The sequence below is a fragment of the Gorilla gorilla genome, chromosome 5 (assembly GCF_029281585.2).
Source record: "Gorilla gorilla gorilla isolate KB3781 chromosome 5, NHGRI_mGorGor1-v2.1_pri, whole genome shotgun sequence".
NCBI lineage: Eukaryota > Metazoa > Chordata > Mammalia > Primates > Hominidae > Gorilla > Gorilla gorilla.
Genome location: NC_073229.2, coordinates 138592715 through 138606335, shown reverse-complemented (window position 1 = coordinate 138606335; position 13621 = coordinate 138592715). Strand labels below are relative to the sequence as shown.

Below are 13621 nucleotides of genomic sequence, written 5' to 3'. Positions count from 1 at the left end.
ATTCCAGCCTGGGCGACAGAGTGAGACGCTGTCTTAAAAAAAAAAAAAAAAAAAATCACAAAAAACAATCAAACAAAACCTTTTCCTTTTGGAAAAATTTTATATTTGCTAAAATGTTTCAAAGACAGTACAAAGAGTTCTCATATATCACTTACCCAGTTTTATCCATTTTTATCATCTTATTTTATCATGGTATATGAAATAAATGTTAGTATATTACTAAACCCTAAACTTAATTCGTGTTCCACCATTTTTTTTTCCCATTAATGCTCTGTTTCTGTTCCAGAATTCAATCCAGGGTACCATAGTATGTTTGAAAGTCACACCTCCTAAGTCTCCTGGACTTCTACACTTTCTGTCTTCCTTCATTTCTTATGTCTTTGAAAGTCTTGAGGGGGACTGGCAAGTAGTCTGTAGAATGTTTTCCAATCTGGGTTCATATTCACCAGAGAAAAAGAGCTAGAATGGATAGATCGATCAATACATAGATGGATAGATGGCAAGAACTTGGCTTATGGGACATGCTCAGTAAGATCAAAATCTGCTGGACAGGCCATCAGAAAAGGTAGGCTGGAAACTTTCAGGCAGGCATTGAATCTGCAGTCCAGAATTTCTGCTTCCTCAGGAAAATCTCACTTCTTTTCATTCAGATTTTTTAGGATAATCTCTTTTGCTTAAACTGATTATACAGGCTAAACACATCTGCAAAGTCTCTGCACAGCAACACCTAAATTCATGTTTGATTGAGTAACTGAGTATTGTTGCTGAGCCTAAGTTGGCAAATAAACCTGACCATCACACTAAGGTTATGAATTTTTGAAATCATGCAACAAAGGTGCATCCCATTATATCAGGGTGTATGTGACATCTAGATGACATTACAGTGACATTAACCTTTATCACTTTGGTAAGGGGGCTTTTGCCAGGATTCTTCATAGTAAACCTATCACTTTTCCTGCTTTCTTCTCTATTCTTTGGAAATAAGCTACAAAGCCTAGAATGCCCTAGCAGGTAGAAGGAATTAAACTTCACTTCTTGTATTGGGGAGTATCTACATATATTATTTGAAATTCTTCTGTAAGAAACAGTTGTTTCTTTTCCTCATTTATTTCTTTATTCTGTCATTTATCCATGTCAGGATAGATTCATGTATATACTTTGGATTACAATCTAATACTATATCCCTTTGTTGTTCAAATTGTTCCATTGCGGGCCACTGAGTGCTCTATCAGGTTGCTTCCTATGTCTCTTTGACATGCCCCCATCCTTTTTCTTTTTAATCACTTTTTTTACTTTCTGGTACTAAAAGATATTCCAGGCTCATCTTGTGTTTTCCCTGTCCTGGTCCCAGAATCAGCCATTTCTCCAAGAAACCTGTTGCTTTTATTAGAAAACAATATTTAGAAACCAAGAAAGATCTGAATGTACAGTGTGCTCATTGCTAGTGGGTGTCATGGTTTCTGGACCCTCTCAGAAGATAGCGCTAGTTAAAATATACTTATACTAATCTGTATATCTATAATTGTTTCTATATTTATCCAACTGTATCTTTAGTAAGCTAAACATTAGTTTCTACCAATGTGTCCAATTTTACTCCAGCAGTGTGGAGCTCATTATGGACCTTTTTTCTTATTTATCAGTGACTTCCTTCTCTAACAGTGAGAAACCTGGCCCCCACACCCAAAAGCCATTTACATATTTGTTCAACCTCAGTATACATGTAAAGCACTTTTAGAATTGTTAACCCATAAGCCTGTGCAAAAAAAAAAAAAAAAATTACCAACTAGAGTACGGTGTTTATGTCTAGTTCTTTTTCTGCAGTCTTACAATTTCTAGTAAAAATTTCATTTACCAAAGTTACTTGTTAGGATTTTTCTTTTAGGTTGCATACATTAAACTTTACTTTCTATGTATAATTCTAGGAATTTTGATATGTATAGTTGTGTATCATCCCCCCAGGACCACACAGAATGTTTCCTTTATCCTAAAATTTCCTCTGTGCAACCTCTTTGCAGACAACCACTGCCACTTCCTTAAATTTTCCTAGATTTTTAATATTATTTTTGTTTTTTAGTCTTTTTCTTTATATGTTTTGTTGGATAATTATAGAGGAAGCTCAACCAAGGTAGGCTAACCATATAGCATCTTTCTGTTCCTTCTATTTTGAACAACTGTTTTCCAAGCTCTTCATTCTATTTTGAACAACTGTTTTCCAAGCTCTTCACATTGCCATGCATTTGGAATGGGTAGAGAATATATACAGAAGGATACTTTTTATTAAAGGTCATGTTCACTGTAGTAGTATATTTGGACTTTCAATTATTTTATTTCTTTATAGTTTACGCTTTAAGATACAGTAAAAATCAACAGAAGCTTTATTTTTACAAACCAGTTAGAGTCACAAAAAATGTTTTATGTCATACTAATGATGGTATATTACGGAAGAAAGTACAATGACCTGTATGAACTATACTTGCTGTTAGTTATAGTAATTATATATCTAATTCTGTGTTTTAAAATAATTGTATACTAAATGTAGCAATGTAAAACATATGAACCCTGAGGCTCAGTGGTTCATGCTTATAATCCTAGCACTTTGGGAGGCCAAGGCAGGGGAATCACTTGAGGCCAGGAATTGGAGACCAGGCTGGGCAACATAATTAGACCCTATCTCTAAAAAAAAATATAGAAATAAAAAATTTGCTGAGTGTGGTGGCACATGTTTGTAGTCCTAGCTACTGGGGAGGCTAAGGTGGGAGGATCACTTGATTCCAGAAATTTTAAACTGCAGTGAGCTATGATTGTGCCACTGCACTATAGCCTGGGTGACAGAGTGACTCTCAAAGAAAAAAACAAAATCACCTCTGTAACTTTAGAATATATACGAATTTCATTGTCATATTTATTTTAGAATTTACAAATATTAAACCAGTAGGTTGTTAAGTTTTATTTCTCCTATACTGGAGAAATCTCTGGAGGCCACTTTGCTTTCTGATAAACTGATATCTCAGGCCAAGTGTGCATGGGTATGTGTGTGGTTATTGGTGGAAGAAGCTGAGGTTCATCTTTGAATAAATTTATAATCTTATCTTCCCTGACTCCATAGAACTCAGCCTGCTTAAGTACCAAACAATACTGAAGAAAATATGTTCAGAGAATTTTTAAATAAAGTCTAATTATCTTTAAAATAGACAAACAGAATTAGATTATTTTTTCCATTATAATAATTATCTCTTGTGGAAAATAGCAGTTGGATGAATTTAGAAAATGAATGAATTATGTTATATAATGTGTATACCCATTTCATGATACCATTTTTTAAGACACAGAATTTCTGTAATAGCAAATCACTTACCATAAGATTTTTTTTTCATTAATTTGCATTCTTCACAACAACTAACAGAAAAGTATTGTGATTGTGTCTCACCTGCAATTTGGTGGGCAAACTGGTACACCTACTTTAACCTCTATGATCAAATGACACTGCTTCAGGAGTATTTTAGGAAAGTCTGCTGCCTTGACAAATATGATTCTCAACTGAATTTAAATAATGCATTTTGAACAATATTTGCAGTTGAGGAGAACACAAAGCATTTGTAACTTTGGTAAATAGCATTGAAGGCCACAAGGGATAGGAATGTGTTTTTGTTGTCATTGTTGTTTTGTATATACCTGAGAAAGCCTTTCCTTTTATTATCATCCTAGGGTCTGAGAGATAGAGGGGACTACAGAGGTCATCTAGATAGCAGGTTTTGTAACTCATGCTTGTGTTTACAGTTGAATGTTCCTTGTAGTTCCATTATCTCTTTACTAAAAATAAATGTGGCGAATACTAATGGAATGTGTTCTCTTTGGGAAACTATTCAACAGAATGATTAATTAATTGAGAGAAAGGTTAGGTGATAGCTGAAATAAAAATTAGTGTTTTTTAATTCAACATTCAAAAACACATTTGACATTTTGTTGTAAACTATGTTTCTAGCAGCTGTTAGGGTAATTGTTTTGCTAGTTTCTAATTGCAGATGTTGGCAGCTGGAAATTAGAAGCAAGTAGTAGTTTCTTTAGAGCATGGAATTAAATGTGTGAAAACATGAGATTATGCTTTTTCAGTTATCTTCAACACTGCTATGAAGATCGGAGTTTTAGAATCTCTACTAATTATTTTAAGGGTCAGATAAACTTAAATATTAAAAAGTTTTAAGCCTTTACTAGATATATAAAGGCCTGTCACTTTTCAAACGTAAGTTAGATGACAAAGAAGTCTCTATGGCCAGAGAAAGGAAGGAAAAATAAAGATTTATTTGAATAATTAAATAAAAGAGGGGGTTTATTAAATTATTCAGAAAATTGCTTCAATTTTCCCACTTGGCCTTGCCTGTGCAGACCTGAGAAAATGCTCTTTTCTCCTATATTTAATCTCCAGAGCAACCTAAAAGGATACTGACAAACATTAATTTTGCATTATAAAATAGTCTCGGTAAGTGACAGCAATTTCAAGATTAATGTGTTGGCCTCCTGAGATTTCAGTAAGGAAAAAAGGTTCTCTTAAATTTTGTATTTGTCTTATATAATATTGGTCACTGTCTTGCAATGGTATTTTCCAATCAAACACACTTCTGAAGACTATGAGTTCTCCAGCCGCTAGGAATGAAGAGTGCCTGTTCCTAGAGGTATGGTTTCTATTGCGCAGTTCACTGAGCTAGTCACTCACACTAAGTCTCTGGCATGCTTCTTTAAAATTTATATTCAGGTATAGGATAGAAAATAAAGTCAATAAAGATAGGGAATTTAAAACATACTCAAACTTTTGCTCTATAAAAGTTACTGTTAAGAGAATGAAAAGATAATCTATAGGCTGGGAGAAAATTTGCAAGTCACCAGTCTGATAACTTGTACCCAGAATTTTTTTAAAAGCCCTCAAAATTCAACAAAATAAGAAAAAAATTACTCAATAAAAAAATGGGACAAAGATTTGAACAGCTTCACCAAACAAGATGTACGAGTGGCAAATAAGAACATGAAAATATGCTCAATATTATTCACCATTAGGGAAATACAAATTAAAACCATGATAAGATACCACTATGAACTTATGAGAATGGTTAAAAGTTAAAGAAATCTTACAATACCAAGTGATGGCAAGAATGTAAAACTACTATAAATCTCATACATTGCTGGTGAACATGCAAAAATGTACAGCTACTCTAGAAAACAGGCAATATTTTATATTTAAGTGAATGCTTAGCCATATGACCCAGCAATTCCACTCCTAGCTATTTAACTAGCAAAACAAAAATTTCCGTGTGTGCAAAATCCTGTATGTGAATGTTTCAGAGAAGCTCTGTTTATAATCACCCAAACATGAAAATAACTGTATGTCTTTCAATGGGTGAGTAAAAAAACTGTAGTTCAAAAATAGAATGGAATATATTCCGCAATATAAAGGAATGGGGAATTGATATACACAACAACGTGGACGAATTTTGAAAGCTTTAAGTTTAAAATCCAATTTTCAAAAGTCTTTAATAAATGAACTAATTTATATGACATTCTGGAAATAGGAAAAACCATAGCAATGGGAGCAGATCAGTGACTACCAGGGTGGTGATAGGAGGAATCAGGTTGGTGATTCTAATTCCATATTCTGATTGTGGGAGTGGTTATTTAAATCTATGTGTTGAAATTGATTAACTATACACCAAAAAGTTAATTTTAATGCATATTAAATTTTAAAATTTTTAAATTAAAATTGGCTTCCTAAGTACCCAAATTGTGATGTAATAATCCATCTTTTTCTAGTTTTACCTGTTTCTCTTACTTTTTTTGCTGCAAATTGTTCATTGACATTTTCAAATTAGTAATAATCACCTATGCTGTGGAGAGATTGGCGGGAGAAAGGCTTGAAAAATTTCTCACCATTAATCAAGTCTCCTTGGTCTTTAAAAATAAGTTTTTGATATAATGTACATTTTATCTCGCAGCCTGCCCTCAGGATATTGCCAAACACTCCTTTGAAGAAAACAAGGAAGCAGGGTCTGGGACATTACCAGTATTCGGGACAGGAAATTTTGGAGTCTACCATGCTAGAACTAATAGGCAAAATTTGAAACTGTGGGGCTTCTGCCTCCTAAATTCTGCTGTGATGACTCCAGAGTTATCAAGGCATCAGAAATAGAAAAGCCCTGCAAATCAGGCGCTCTGTTACTGAGAGGTCCTAAATAACAATCCTGGCCAAAGTATCAAGCTCTGTCTCCCTCTGTGGCAGTCACAGTGCTATCAGAAGGCTAAATCCATCCTCTCTTCAGAGTTGAGCCTCTCTCCCACACTCACATGGCAATAATTGAAACTTTGGGTACATTTGCCTCGCCTTTCCATATATGATCCTACACTGCATAAATCCTGCAGCTTTTATGCCATCTGCTTTATCTCCCCTTTCTTCTCAACTTAAAGTCCCACTTTTCTGAATACTCTCAGAAAGGGGAGGCATAAATCCGAAACTATACATCAGATTAGACTAGAAATCCCTATAGAGCTCTCTCGTCCCTGTAGCTCATTCTTCAGATCAGGTGTGGAGTCAGGATAAAAAGGCATGATTATCCAGAATAAATGGCCTTGGCTCATTCCATAGAGACCAGCGTAAAACTTGGAGGGAAGACTTATCTTGTTAATTCTCAGCAGCTGTCTTTAGGTTTTAGCAGCTGTTTGGGGGTTTAATGAGAATAGAGGAGAATAGCTCTCTATTTGGAAATGCAAGAGGGTTTTGGACTAATTTTTTTCCAAAGAATTGTTGCTGAATGTATAAATGCACTCCTAATATTTTTCACGTCTTGCATTTTAACATGTTGAATTGTAAAGAGTTAAAAAGATTTAAAGAGTTTTTAAGTTCCTCCAGGAAAGGTGAAATATTGGCCAACTGGTAGACCACTTAGAAATTGCCCATCATAATTTCTACATGAGGGTTTATGAGGTCAAACAGGGAAAAAGGAGACGAATAATTTTAAACAAAGCTGTCAGAGACCCAGGTGGGAGTTAAGTTAGTAACTGCACTGTTCTAAATGGAAAGGCTACCAGTATCCTGAAGCAGATATACTTGTATCCTAAGTCTTGTAAGTGCCTTTCCTTGCCTCCGTTCCTCAGAGTGTGACTACAGGGCCATATATGATGCTTTTTGACTCTGCCGTCACCCACAAGCATGTCCTTTATATATTGTATATTCTATAATGTGCCAATGTTTTTTGTCATAAAATACTACTTATCATATTTATGCCCCTCAATCAACGAGTGGATAAAGAAACGATGGAATACTACTCAGCCACAAAAAGGAATGAATTAACGGCATTCACAGCAACCTGGATGGGATTGGAGACTAGTATTCTAAGTGAAGTAACTCAGGAATGGAAACCAAACATCATATGTTCTCACGCATAAGTAGGAGCTAAGCTGAGGATGCAAAGCCATAAGAATGATATAATGAACTTTGGGGACTCGAGGGGAAAGGGTGAGAAGCGAGTGAGGGATAAAAGGCTACAAATGGGGTTCAGTGTATACTGTTCAGCTTATGAGTACACCAGAATCTCACAAATCACCACTAAAGTACTTACTCATGTAACACCGGTTCCCCAAAAACCTATGGAAATAAAAAAATTAAAAAATATATTACTTATCATATTTAATTTTAAAGGGACACAATAATTTATTTTGTCAAAAGCAAAACCAGAATTTCCTGATTAAGTTTATGAGGAAATTATTTAACTTGATGAGTGACAATTTAGGATAAGATGTTCCGTAAGTTTTTTGCTACAATAGGTACATTTAAAGAAAAAAATTGCACCCACCTCTATGTATTCAAAAGCTTTCTCTTAAATTCTAAAAAGTGCTCACTGATTGACATCAGAGTGAGTGAGATTTCTTAATACAGAGGCCTATTTTTTTTTTTAATTTCACTCAGATGCTTTAGAACCTCTTGTTCACTGACACTATATGACAATGCTGGTCTCTTTAGATATCAAAGCCACAACTTTCTGACAATCCTGCCTCCTATCTCTTCTTTTTTATTGATCCTTATTTTCACAACCTTTCCAAATTGTTTAAATCATTGTAATACTGCAATGTGTTTGTAGTTATCAAAAATCATTATTTACATTTTAAAAATAGTTTTGACAATGCTCTGGTTATTCTTACTGATGTGATAGAATCATTCTCTCAGTACCTCCTTCACTCCTTCCAACAAAATCATAAATTTACTTAGAAATATACTAATCTATAATTAATACAGTTATACAATCTGCCTTCCTGATGGGCAGGGACCATTGCTTGCTCTTGTATCTCAGATTTAGCACAGAGCGGAAAACAGTCAACAGTAACACTTGCTACATGTTTAGTAACACTTGCTACACATGTTTGCTGAATGAATAAATAATTCTCATCATACTTCTTCACAGCTTCAGGAGGAAATATAGAACTTCCAATACTGGGCCTCATGTCTCCCTTTATGTATGAAAATTTTCTGTTTCTCTGTCTCTGTTTCTCTGACTGCCTTTCACACCTTCCCCGAAACTGTCCTCCAATATTAAACTTGGCTTGTGGCTTTTGAGCTATCCTCTTTCTTCTAGAATGTTCCAGTCCAAGAGCAGGTGGCTTCTAAATTGATTTTAGAATGAATTACTGGCTCATGCACCTTCATCTACTTTACCTCCACTATACTAGAAATCAGTCAAACATTTTTGTTTTTTCTTTTAATTAATATCAATTCATACCATATGATGAAGCATGCTTCTCTCATAATAAAAGAAAATAATGAAAAAAATTAAGTTCCAAACAATGATAGTGAAGTTGCCCAATAAAATAATTAAGAAATAGAAAACATTTTTGGTTAATCATCTATTGAGAACTTACTATGTGTCAGGCTCTGTGCTAGCCACTTAAAATATTTCATTTAGTTATCGCAACACTATAAGGTAGATGTAATTTTGAGTCCCAAGTTCCATGTGAGGGCACTAAGGCTTAAAGAAGTTAAATGGACCTAAAACGGAGAGGTAGAGCTGGCATCAGAATCCAGGTGATTTTGACTCTAGGATCAGGGTCCTTGAGTGCAATGTTATTATGTCCTCCCAAATTCACCTACACAAATCAACATTTACACCAAGGTTGGAGATGTCGTTAAACATTATTTTATACCAGAATCACAGTTACAACTGCATTTCAACAGGCACCATTCAGAGCATTAACTCCTGGCTCCTTTCAATGGAGATAATGGCTGAACAAACTCTCTAAGCTCTAGGTAGAGTCATCCTTTGATATTCTACTGGTGATGTTCAAGGATATTTTAACCAAGGGAAGTGAAAAAAGGGTGAGAACAATTTTTTTAAAAAGTAAAACAAAGAGAAAGCAGATGTATTTCTGAAGCAACTAGCTTTACACAGAGCGCCCTGGACTTAGAAGCATTGAGAAAAAAAATTGCCTGTTGTCATAGACCCAAACTGGCTGTAAAGCAGGGCAGTCTCTGTGCAGGTGAGAGGGCAGCAGGTTGTAACAGCTTGTATTTGCAGTATGTCTTCATCCACCTCTGTGCATCCTCTAGAGTTCCCCCTATCTGCCCATTTAATACTAAATACCTAAAGTGCATTTTAAAGTCTTGTATCAGATTTGTCCTCTTGAAAAGCTATTAAGCTAGTTACCCTGCAGCCCAGAGGGCTCTTCTTCAGTAAAACTGATTGTACCACAGCATCACCATTAGAACAGCCCTCCATGGCTGCCTGCATAATTCCTGTGAAAGGTCACCAGTACTTCAACTACAAAGGCCTTTTTGCTTTCACAAAAAAAAAAAAAAAAAAAGGAAGAAAATGGTAAATCAGTATTTTCAATTTTTCAAGAACAAAAACCAGCAAAAAAGCCCATACACATTTTTTTCCTTCTTCTCACCATACTCATAATAACTGCATTCAATTGCAAACCTTGGAAGGAAAGCTACCTCATTATGTTATGATCTAAGCCAAAATCCATTTTAATGTCTATTCCTGTATCTAGATATTGATTCCATTCTTCAGATATCCCACCTGGAAGTGTGGAAATTTCTACTATTGGATGACATAAAGCAGAATCTGGGCACTATTTTAGGCTGATTTTGTAATGATAAGCCAATCTGCCCCACAGTGGAGTAATAAACAAGCTCCCTGCAAGGTGACCATGGGGAACCGCAGTGAGAAATAGCTGATCTCCTGTGTGACATCAGTTCAAAGCAGTTGTCCTACAGCCAACCTTGAGACTGGGGTAAGACTGTGTGTGATGGATTCATACATGGTAAAATAGAATAGAATATAATGGGATTGTGAGTTGCATCAAAGCAGTACATTAACAGATTATCAGATTATCAATTTTTCCTTCATAAATACCCTATCTTCTCACATCCAAGCTACCTGTAAGTATTCATCTTTTAAAATCACTCTCTCTCTCTCTCCTGTTTTCTGTGAGCACACTCTCAATGAAAAGCATACTCAGAGGCAGAGAAAGCAAAAGCTGAAGGAATTTTCAGTGAAACTTGGCCTTACTATAAACAAAAATTAGATTCTTTAAATAGTTTATGAATGAAATATAGTTTGATAGGCACTATTTCTTCTGATTTCCTATAAATGGACAACTCTTTCTCTGGATTTTCCCCTGAATCATTTAAAGACAAATTTTCTATTGTTTTGGCATTAAAAATAGTTTTTTTTTTCCAAGATAAAGGACTAGAAAGCTCTAGCATTGTCATGAGGATAAGGACACTGAAGGACAAGGATTTACTAATGCCTCCTCAATCCAAAACACATAGGAGCAAAGAAAATTCATTTTAAAATTTGAGCATCTTGCCCATCATGGTTGAGAGGAAACTGTTTCTATAAGTAATTCAGAAATATTGTCTACTGGACTCCTGGACAATTTTACTCTCTTAGAGGGTGAATAAAAGGTCAGTGAACTGTGGGATAACCTGTCTATTTGGTGATTTAGGGTAGAATAAAGGAGGTAGACAAGAAGGTTTAAAAAAATCACAGTAGTGAGTCAGTCCTAAAAATTCAACTTAAAAACTAAACATTGTTAGAATTTTCCATCAAGATTCTTGAAGCTAATAGCCTTGTGATAGAGACTACAATAAAGATAGAAAAATTGAGGCATAAGAAATTCAGTTATTTACATAACATCTGGTTCAACTCCCCACAGCTTTTTCATGTCACTTAACTCGTCCATTTGTTCAACTGTGCCACCTCCTCAATATTCTTATTTAGGAAAAAATAAAATATTACCTGAAGTTTTCACACTTGGTTATCTTGAACCTTCCTATAGTCCTAGGTTTTATTCAGTGTTTAAGAGGTAAATCCTTCCACTCCTTAATTATCATTTAAAAGACTTTAGGCATTGTGCCAGACAAGAAAGGTACAGATAGACAGTGGTTCCACCTTTTAAAGGGAGAGAAGACAAGATATGCACATATAAAATAGCTGGACAATTATCCCTAGACACATAGACAAGGGTCTCAAACAATAACTAAAGAGCTAAAATTATTAAAACATGGAATAAAGATTCTCTTGGGAAAGAGTTAAAGAACTTTCATTAAGGGTATCATTTGAGTTCAGTCTGAAAGTAATCATAGGACTTGGTTGAGAAAATAAATATAGTGTGGGGAGAATAAAATATTGTCATTCAAGAAAAAGAAGCAAAATCAAGCAGGGCATGGTTTCTCTTAATAATTAAATATGTTTTTTTCCTAACCTACATCTTCTGCAAATGCTGATAAACATCAATAAAATAGAAAAGGCTGAAATGCTCTAGGCACAATAGAAAAATAAGGAGAGTTAAGATATAAGAAGCATTCAATAAATATTAGAAGAATGAATTAATTAATGAGTGGTGTTGGTGAGATAATAAAATAAAAATATATCTTACTGTACTATTTCATATTCAGCTGCTCCCTTACCAAAAAAGTTTAAAAAAAAGAATTAGAAATGGCCTGAACTTCTTTCTCTTAGCTTTATGAACCCTGCCATGCTGCCTCCTCTGCAGACAACACTGAACAACAAAAATTGAGGAAATCAATTTCAACATTTGCTTTGGGGACAATGAAGAATGTGATCCCTGTTTGCTAAAATTCAGTACGAGATGTCAGCATTCAGCTTCATCTTCTACCGCAGAGCCAAAAGAGGCTACTGTGGTTGTGTGAACATGCCTGTTCTCTCTTCCACACCATGCATATCCTAAGGGAGAATCTGACTTTTGTGGAAAATGAAGCTTGCACAATTTGGAAGGGGGGGCTTTTAAAAAATACAAAATTAGAAATGCAAACAGCTATAGAGCCTCGGAAGGAGTCCATGCAAGTGAGAGACATGCAAGTTTAAGAGTCAGGAGATTAACGGTAAATCCCATGTGTTCTCTGCATTTTGTGACTGGTCGTGTCCTTCTACTCCCTTTCTGGGTAAACAATTCCTTGTCTCTCTTCATATGAATACTGAAATGTTACAATCTTTATGCAATTTTCTGACACTTGACACCCAAAGAAGAAGCACAATCACTCCAGAACTGCTCATTTTCCTGTCATTAATACCACTTATTTAGTTGTTTTGCAATTAGTTATGTGCATATTTATTTATTTATTTATTTATTTTGAGAGGGAGTCTTACTCTGTCACCAGGCTTGAGTGCAATGGCGCCATCTTAGCTCACTGCAACCTGCACCTCCCGGGTTCAAGCGATTCTCCTGCCTCAGCCTCCCGAGTAGCTGGGATTACAGGTGCTGCCACCACAACTGGCTAATTTTTGCATTTTTAGTAGAGACGGGGTTTCACCATGTTGGCCCGGATGGTCTCCATCTCCTGACCTCGTGATCCGCCCACTTTGGCCTCCCAAAGTGCTGGGATTACAGGCCTCAGCCCCCGCACCCAGCCAGTTATGTGTATTTTTGAGACCTCTGCTAGACTGTGAGCTCCTTGAGGGCAGAATCCTTGGCCTTTGCATCCACAGCACAGAGATTTCAATACAAGATTAATTGCATGATTGGCTAAATTATGTTTTTTGTTATACAAATTACTCATGCTTAAAATGACAAAAGTATTATTATATTTATATAAACTTAGCAAGTTTTTTACCAGACTATTTCTGTTGATTAAAGAGCAGCACCTTAACAGCAGGTTAGTTTTCTCACATATATATATATTTTTTTTGTACCAAGGAGGTGATTTTAAAGAAGTGTAGAAAGTTACAAAAACTTACACATACAGTCAAACATGCTGTACACATCTCCAAGCAGCCTAGAAGTACTTTATTCTTAGTCATGATGATCATTTTCAAGTGAATAATCTAAATTGGAGTTTTTCAAGCAAAACAAGTAAAGATTATTTTACAAAATATAACCAACATAATCTTTGATTAACAAATTATATTGTGGAAATAACAATGGAACATTAAATATACCATTTTGTGAATGTACTGTAATGAGTTTCAGAAGAAAAAGAAAATCATTTTGCACTATTTTCTGGGCTGTGACTTGGATTTACACAGAGGGAGAATAAAAAGAAATTAGAACAAGCCTGAAGTTTTGCTTTTTAAGTTTATTTTTCTGCAGCAAAGCCTACAGGAGCAATTAAGTTGGAAAA

General features: G+C 35.2%; 1 long non-coding RNA gene across 1 annotated transcript in view; it reads right to left on the bottom strand.

Annotated features, from left to right (window-relative positions):
* The window catches only part of LOC129534495 (uncharacterized), a 37224-nt gene extending 23897 nt beyond the window's left edge, over window positions 1-13327 (bottom strand). The window contains exons 1-2 of the long non-coding RNA XR_008681108.2: window positions 13245-13327; window positions 7602-7627 (exon numbers count right to left, since the gene is read on the bottom strand). This is a non-coding gene — a long non-coding RNA (uncharacterized lncRNA). The remainder of the gene's footprint in view (window positions 1-7601; window positions 7628-13244) is intronic.
* Window positions 13328-13621: the final 294 nt, after the last annotated feature.